Source organism: Etheostoma cragini, chromosome 22 (genome assembly GCF_013103735.1).
Source record: "Etheostoma cragini isolate CJK2018 chromosome 22, CSU_Ecrag_1.0, whole genome shotgun sequence".
NCBI classification, from domain to species: domain Eukaryota; kingdom Metazoa; phylum Chordata; class Actinopteri; order Perciformes; family Percidae; genus Etheostoma; species Etheostoma cragini.
This window is the reverse complement of record NC_048428.1, coordinates 5,270,275-5,279,150: the sequence shown is the minus strand read 5'-3', so window position 1 is coordinate 5,279,150 and position 8,876 is coordinate 5,270,275. Positions and strand designations below refer to the sequence as shown.

At 38.9% G+C, this 8,876-nt stretch overlaps 1 long non-coding RNA gene across 1 annotated transcript in view; it reads left to right on the top strand.

The window, feature by feature from the left end:
- The window catches only part of LOC117938117, a 19,886-nt gene extending 18,937 nt beyond the window's left edge, over positions 1-949 (top strand). Inside the window, exon 3 of the long non-coding RNA XR_004655333.1 lies at positions 938-949. This is a non-coding gene — a long non-coding RNA (uncharacterized LOC117938117). The remainder of the gene's footprint in view (positions 1-937) is intronic.
- The last annotated feature ends 7,927 nt before the right edge of the window (positions 950-8,876 follow it).

Genomic DNA, 8,876 nt, shown 5'->3' with positions numbered 1-8,876 from the left:
TCTTACTTGATATGTGCAAAACTGTAGGGTTAAGAGACTTTGTGTTGTTGTAGTATCAACAGGTATTAAGGCATTTAGTATTTACATTACTTACATTATTAATTTCTCATGATATAAGAACTGACCCAGACAATGTGCCAAACATAATGAACCACATGAAGAGACAGTAGCATATGTCAGCAACAGCTGAGAAGATTTGGGTCTGTGGGGAACAGGTCCAGGGGTCCCTGCCTGGTGTAGGGACCAGGGACCCAAAGTTAAATAAATGTGGGATTAACTAAGACCACTGAAATTCTAAAGAATAAGAACCATTGAGTTACATAGATTCTTATCCTTTAACCTTTGTGCAAAGGTTCAGTAATGTTTGGCCCTCATCCTCTGTACCCCACTTACTGTATTTACTTTTTGGGAAAATAAAGACTATTTGTTCAGTTTATAAAACATCAAAATAATTATTTACAGTTTAATTTAGAGATGCACCGAGGTTAGAGAAGCACAATAGTGGCCCAACGTTGCAGTATTGTATATATATAGTATATTATAGCTCAGATGTGTTTCATCAGATTTTTGCTCATGTTTACAACTTTGTGCACATTCAAAATATAACTCCTCCATCTCTGTTGTCCGAGATTTGGAGAGTTGTAATATAGTCTGCTGTGCATGTCATTGCTCCGCTGATATGGTGGCTCTCATTCTGACCGTCTGACAGACACAGGGGCCCATTTGGGTCTCTGGTCTCTGACAAAGTTGAGATGAGGCTGTACGCTCCTCATTATCGGAGGTCTGCACGGATGCAACGCGTCACTGCCCCAAGCAGAGCGAGTCCGCTAACATGAACTGAAGTTGCTACATTAGCTGCTCACCTCTATTTTCACAGAGAGAGTGGTCACGAAGCGACGGACGGTCTGTGATACTCAGAGCACATACCTGAAGCCAGGGAAATGCACATGGAATGGATCGTAAAAAACATTTTCTCAGTTTGCGACATTTCGAAACTTCCACAAACAGGGAGCGCTCTTGAACCCCCTCACAGTCTCCGAAAGCACAACTAGTTGATCACGAGTGGCTCAATAGGTAGTTCTATAAATAAACTCATCTTTCGGAAATTTGACCGACCGGGTTGACCCTTCAGCGTGAGAAATCGGGGGTGTGGCGTGTGAGCGTGTGAAACCAGTCAAATGCGTGTGTCTCACGGCCAATGCGTGAGAGTTGGCAGCCCTGTAGACTGTATATGTCTATGGGTGACACCATAGAGTGTGTATTATTGATACATATATTAACGGTCTATGGGCGGCACAGGTTAGCTTTACAGTCGTAGCAAAACAAAGATGTCAGAATCAACTGTTGCCAAGGCAACACAGACCAGGAGGAACCCCCCCGGCCTCATAGTGAAAGCATGGTTACCTTTTAGGAAAAGTGCAAACCAGCAGCTACATTATGCGGCGTCTTTTGTGTCGACCAAAACAAACGGACATGTGAGCATTCAAAACCTCAACATCTAACCTGAGGAAACATGAAGCGGTCATTATAGTTTTTGCTGTGGATAGGTGAATGTCTTTTTTGCACATGCAGTATCCATCCAAATTTGATGTGACAAGTCTCTTTAACTTAAGCTATTTTGTAATTAATAAATAAATTTTAATTTATTTTATTGATTGGATGAACTATAATTTGCTTAAAATTGAGTATTGTGTATATTTGTCTGTCTGATTGATGCTTGTGTTGAGAAATAAATCAGACGTTTCTCAATAGTTACTCACTACTTGAGTAGTTTTTTCATCGAGTACTTTTTTACTCAAGTAATTTTTTTGATGACTACTTTTACTTTTACTTGAGTCATATTATTCTGAAGTAACAGTACTTTTACTTGAGTACAATTTTTGGCTGCTCTACCCACCTCTGTTGGTGACCAAGCATCAGTATTTTACAAGTTGGGAGAGAGAACAGGTTGGACAGTAAGCATCGTCCATCGTCTCAGATCAGACACAACTAAACATACTTTAAACACCTGCCTTTGGAAACATGCTTCATTCTCTCTCTGTGGTCCTGTACGGGAGATTTAAAGTCTGTGACAGACTTCAGTTATTATAAATCTACAGTATAAGTTCTTGAAGATATGATGTTCTGAAGGTGTTATGTAAAAGACCTTCTTGAAAAGACCTTGGAATAATTGACATGTCATGTGACTCTGAGTTTGAGTTCAGACTAAATTGGTTCAAACTGACACACTTTATGTTGTGATTTGTGCTCAGAGAAAACCAGAAAACAAGGGAACTGAAGGGAATTTAAAGCTTCTAGAAATTTCCAAAAAATAACATGGACGCATGAATGTGCTTCACATTTAATATTCATGATAACTTTTATTGAACTTCATTTAATTTTGACTTGTTTTAAATGGTTTCAAAACAGTATCCTTACAAAACTTGGAACTTAAACCAGTCTGTTATCCACTCAACATCCTCCATTCTTAACAATTAGTAACAATATTTCACAATTTCTGCTTTTTAACGTCATATACATTAGGTATATTGACCCATATTTTATTTCATATAACATTAAAAATTTGACAAAAACCTTAAAAGAAAAGGAAAAAGGGCCACAACGTTGAGGAAAAAAACAACAAACAACAAACTCATGGTCTATGAGATGACAACATGAGGGTTAGTAAACACAAGTCTTCCGGGACTACTGACTAAATGTACTACTAGAAACTTAAAAATACAGACAAAAGAAAATGTACATATTTACACTGTATATGTAAGTCATGTTTGCTCATGACTTAGGTTCTGTTGTTTATTAAAGATATAAGATCTCTCATAGTAACAGAGTCAGTGAACTGACCTCAGAGTCTCCAGTCTACACTCTGGACTCTCCAGAAAACCACACAGAAGCTTTAATCCTGAATCCTTCAGCTTGTTGTTAGTCAGGTCCAGCTTTCTCAGATGGGAGGGCTTGGACTTCAGAGCTGAGACCAGAGAAGCACATCTGGTCTCTGACAACCTGAAGCCCTCCAATCTGAGAAAAGATCAAATAACAACTAATCTATGAATATTATAAAACAACAATATATAGATCTTTTAAATCATTGAGAAATATCACATATCTCACATCTTTCTCATTTTCAGTTTGGACTGTGTCTCTGACATTATTATTATTATTATTATTATTATTATTATTATTATTATTATTATTATTATTATTATTATTAGCACTATTATTATTATAAATCTAGAAGTTCTGTACAGTGTTTTGAGAGTTTTACATAAAAAGACCTTTTAGAAAAGACCTTGGACTTCTTGAAGATCTTTTAATTATGTATACATAGATGTGTCTCTCCCATGTGTCTAAGTTTGAGTTCAGACTAAATTTGTTTTAACTGTTCATGCTGACACACAAACCCAGACAAGAGAACTGAAAGGACTTTAAATTCCATTTCTTTTTATATTCAAATAATTAAAATAATGAACATGTGATGCTCAACTGCAGCCTGTATTACACTACATACTTATGCATCACCAATGCCACTATAAGTATGTGATTGTTGTTACAGGTTTTGTCCACTAGAGGGACTTCTAACATCAGCCTGGCCTTGAAGGGGTCCTATGTCATGGCGCTTTATTGGCACGCTGATTTCATTAGATTCATTTTCCACCACGATTACATAGCGACAAACACAAATCAACAGAGAGTTCTATAATGAAACATTATGTACCGTGAGGGAAAAAAGTATTTTATCCCCTGCTGATTTTGTACGTTTGCCCACTGATAAAGAATTGATCAGTCTATAATTTTAATGGTAGATTTATTTGAACAGTGAGAGACAGAATAACAGCAAGAAAATCCAGAGAAAGTCATGTCAAAATTGTTGTAAATTGATTTGCATTTTAATGAGGGAAATAAGTATTTGACTCAATCACAAATATTTCCCTTTGATACAGGTAACAAACCTGTAGTTTGTCACCCTTAAAAGACACCTGTCTACAGAAGCAATCAATCAATCATATTCCAAACTCTCCACCATGGCCAAGACCAAAGAGCTCTCCAAGGATGTCAGGGACAAGATTGTAGACCTACACAAGTCTGGAATGGGCTACAAGACCATTGCCAACCAGCTTGGTGAGAAGGTGACAACAATTGGTGCGATTATTCACAAATGGAAGAAACACAAAGAAACTGTCAATCTCCCTTGGCCTGCGGCTCCATGCAAGATCTCCCCTCATGGAGTGGCAGTGATCATGAGAACAGTGAGGAATCAGTCCAGATATAGCACATATACATGCCCGTCTGAAGTTTGCCAATGAACATCTGAATGATTCAGAGGAAAACTGGGTGAAAGTGTTGTGGTCAAATGAGATCAAAATAGAGCATCAACTCAACTCGTCATACTTATTATTTATGATCCCTACAGTTCAATACATAAACTGACAATAAATTTTGTTGAAATATTATTGATTGTACTTTTATTTTGACAGTATTGACTAGGATACTTAGATATTTTCATGCAATTATTAGGTTGTGTTACTGAATGATAAAGCAAGTTAGTCATTGTGATGTTGTGGACCTTTGCTTGACGAAATCTTCTCTAACTGGACATCTTAGAATTTTAATTGATTACCCCTGCTCTAGACCTTAATCCCTTAGAAAATCTGTGGAGAGAGCTGAAGGTTCGAGTTGGCTTGAAACCTTAATGACTTGGAGAAGATCTGCAAAGAGGAGTGGGGCAAAATCCCTCCTGAGATGTGTGCAAACCTGGTGGCCAAACATAAGAAACGTCTGACCTCTGTGAATGCCAACAAGGGTTTTCCAACCAAGTATTAATCAATTTTTTGCAGATGGGTGAAATACACATTTCCCTCATTAAAACGCAAATCACAGATGTTCTAGATTTTTGTTGTTGTTATTCTGTCTAACACTGTTCAAATAAATCTACCGTTAAAATTATAGACTGATAATGTATAGCCTAGTGGGCAAATGTACAAAATCAGCAGGGATCAAATACTTTTTTCCCACAGTGTTGTAAAGGCTAGCGGTGCTTGGTTAGAACAATGACATCATGTTAGATAGCACATCCAAAACAATTTCTCATAAACTAAGTAACAAAAGTGTTAGCCACAATGCTAACCTCATTGATGAAGGTTAACATTGCTGTCACTAACATTATTAAGACCTGTTTCTTGCAGATTGTCATATTACGGAGAATACAGATGCAAGAAGGTAATATTTAAATGGGAAGCTAACACTGACAGCTGTAGGGCAGCTAACATAAACATTACTTTTCTCCATGAAGCTCCCAGCTACACTCCTTCTACTCCCGATGCTGATAGGAAATTCATAACTAATTAATACATTAGCATTTTGGCTAGGGGGATGTTGATTTTAAGGTCAAGTTATTAGCCATGGTGAAAATGGGAGATTAGCTAACATAATTTATTACAGCATCCAAATTGATTATTTTTTTTTTCTATTCAAATGATATTCCACTTTTGGAATTTTTTCCAACAGCCCTAGTGAGTTAAACACTGTATGTGAGCACAACACATGAACTGACCTCAGAGTCTCCAATCTACAGTTTGGACTCTGCAATCCAGAACACAGCCGCTCCACTCCTGAATCCAGCAGATTTCTGTAACTCAGGTCGAGCTCTCTCAGGTGGGAGGGGTTGGACTTCAGAGCTGAAGCCACAACTTCACAGTAATTCTCAGAGAGGTAACAGTAAGTAATTCTGTGATGTAAGATAATAAAAACATTTAAAATACTGTGCAGTTCTAGTATTTTAAATGTTTTTATTATCTTTCATCACAGAATTCCTCAGCTCAAGTTTAACTTCCTGACTATTTCCCAAGGTGCAAAGCTCCTACAGTTTTTATATGAACACTCACACATGTGGAACAAACTAAATATGAAATCTGGGTAATGGTAATATAGTTATATACCCATCCATCCATCCATCCATCTTCATCCGCTTATCCGGTATCGGGTCGCGGGGCAGCAGATCCAGTAGGGGACCCCAAACTTCCCTTTCCCGAGCCACATCAACCAGCTCCGACTGGGGGATCCCGAGGCGTTCCCAGGCCAAGTTGGAGATATAGGCTGAATCCCATTTATCCATCTTACCCCTACCCCTTACCCCTACCCCTTGGCCCTTGAAACCAAGGGGTGAAGGGTAGGGATGAAAACATCCCCCTATGAAATGAGACACCGCTTGGTTACATCACCATACAGTATTGATCACAAACTTCCTAGATGCCGTCTCTGTATGTCAACTGTGTGGGTTTGGACAACAGTGTCATATGCATTTATGTATTTTATAGTTATTAGAAGTTCACTTTGGTGTTCTGATATTCCAGACCATTCTGAAGCCTGTTGGCCAGTAACCGCCCCCTCTCATTTCATCAATTAAATTTCAATTCAATTCAATTTTATTTATTGTATCAATTCATAACAAGAGTTATCTCGAGACACTTTACAGATAGAGGAGGTTTAGACCACACTCCAGAATTTACAAGGACCCAACAGTTCTAGTAGTTTCCCCCAGAGCAAGCAACAGTGCGACAGTGGCAAGGAAAAACTTCCTTTTAGGCGGAAACCTTGGACAGACCCAGGCTCTTAGTAGGCGGTGTCCGATTGGGGTTAGAATGAAGAGTGGAAATAACAAAAATAGAAAAATAGTAGTTTGCAGGTAGGGATAGGGATAGCTTCATATTTCGCTTCCTTTATGACAACTTTTAACATTAACAAGATAAACATCAGCAGGGTCTAAACTGCTTTTCAAATCTATGAAAAGTATTGGACAGTTTGAATAATAGTTAAAAAATAAAAATGTTTTATTGTGGTAAATGCACATCTTGAATAATGGGTAGTTGTTGAGCGCACATGGTTATTGGAGTTAGAGAAAATGACGTCCCAACTTGTGCACACTTGTTTGTACTACTCATCCTTTCCATATTTCGTAGTGTTATAAGTGTTCTTTCTGCCATATTTTAGGAATCATCAGAAATCATTACATTCACACTGTATATTCAAACATAAACAAAATGGTAGCCCATAGCTGTTATTTGTCTATAGTTCTTGCACATTTAAAGTAAGTTAGCTAGGGATTTTGGTGTGTTCTTCACCTGTTAGGTAGGTTGCAAGTTGATATTAATGAAGCATCAACAATTTCACCAGCTTTAGTCGAATGAGTTTTTTTTTTTTTTACCAAACTTCAGATACTGTAATTCAATTGACAAGTGGATGAAAAGAAGTTGTCTTCGTCCGTGTTTCAACAAACACACCTGGGGCGAAGTTGGAAACCAGAATCCGCTTTCAAACAGTCCTAATCTAGTCCTCAACTTTCACATAATTTCACTGGAGTTATCGTTATTATTGTTTACGTCATCAATACCATATTCAGTCTAAATGGATGGGAATACATCTACTGTACGTTTCATTTGACGCACGACTAAGACAACTCAACAGATTTGGCAATCCGCATTAATTCACAAAAAAACCTTTCCAGCTCGATTGCGCCAACATTAGCACATAGTCATATAGAGGGCGACATGATTGAAAATGAAGAAAACAGAGATCCGGCAGACAAGCATCAAGACAAAAGGCTTGTGTGAGATGAGCCAGTTCTGCCCAGAATCGATCACCGGCGTTCAACGCCCGTTGCATGCCGGTTAGATTTGTGTCCGACTTGATCCCGACTTGCTCTGACGTCATGCCCACGTGGGCAACGGAATTCTCACAAGAGCAAGGCGGCCGCAGTTCTGAGACTCAGGCGGCGCAGTTGCTTTTCACCAACTGCAAGAGCCAGTCGGACCCAGGCGGACCCAGAGCATGCTGGGAAACACCGGCCTCTCAGCTGATTTAACAGTTGATTGGTTTACAACATGATGACGTTTTAAATAAACTTTTTATTATTTTTGAATCGGAGGGATTTTAATTGCTATTTGTCTGATTTAAAGACTTATTCTGTCCAGAACACATGTTGTGTGGCTGATAGTTATTTTTAGAAGTCAGAGAGACCTAATCCGTTCAGATCACGGATCATCTCCAGTCTGTTGTTAATTAAAATCAGAAACAAATTGCATGTAGAGCACTTTGACAGCTACTCTGTCATCATTAAAACAAGTGAAGACTGTGTACCAGCTGATATGTAGGAGGTCTGATAATATTTTATTAAATCGGAATCGCACCACAGTGTTTTTGTCACTTCCTGTCCAGTCTGAAGGCGGCTGGAATCGGCTGGAAATTGTCTGACTTTAACGCAGCTTTTTGTCCCCGCCCCCGCTGCTGCTGCCTGCTCTCGTCCACTTTACAGGCGAGGCGCAGTTCATCTCGAACCATGACACATTAAAGGGTAGACGCCGCATCGACCACTACTGCCTATTGGCGCTGACAAAACTTGGGGCCGCCATCTTGGACCGGTCACCCGCTCCACTCAGTGTAATATGTTTGGCAGGTGAAATGAGCTGTCAGCGCGTTAAATTCATCAATCTCACTGAATACAAAACTGATTTTCATGGGGTTTTTTTGCTACAAAGGTCATACATGTAGCTATGAAACAGGACACATGGTTAGGCGTATTTTAATATTCATAGTGGGCTTAACAATAATAGAATATTCTGATATGATATAAATTCACCAGACGTCCGAGATCAAAACTGGGAACACAATTCCCAAAAATGGAGAAAAACGGGGACATTTCCAGTTTGACTATCAATCTGATTGAAAAACCTAATGTTGTGTCTTTAAAAACAGAACAGGGACAGAGGTAGTTTTTTCTTCTGTATTTGGTGAGGGACAGACAACCAAAAACGGGGACTTTCCCCTAAATCCGAGGACGTCTGGTCACCCTAGACCATAGATCAGGCATCCTCGGTGTATCTATC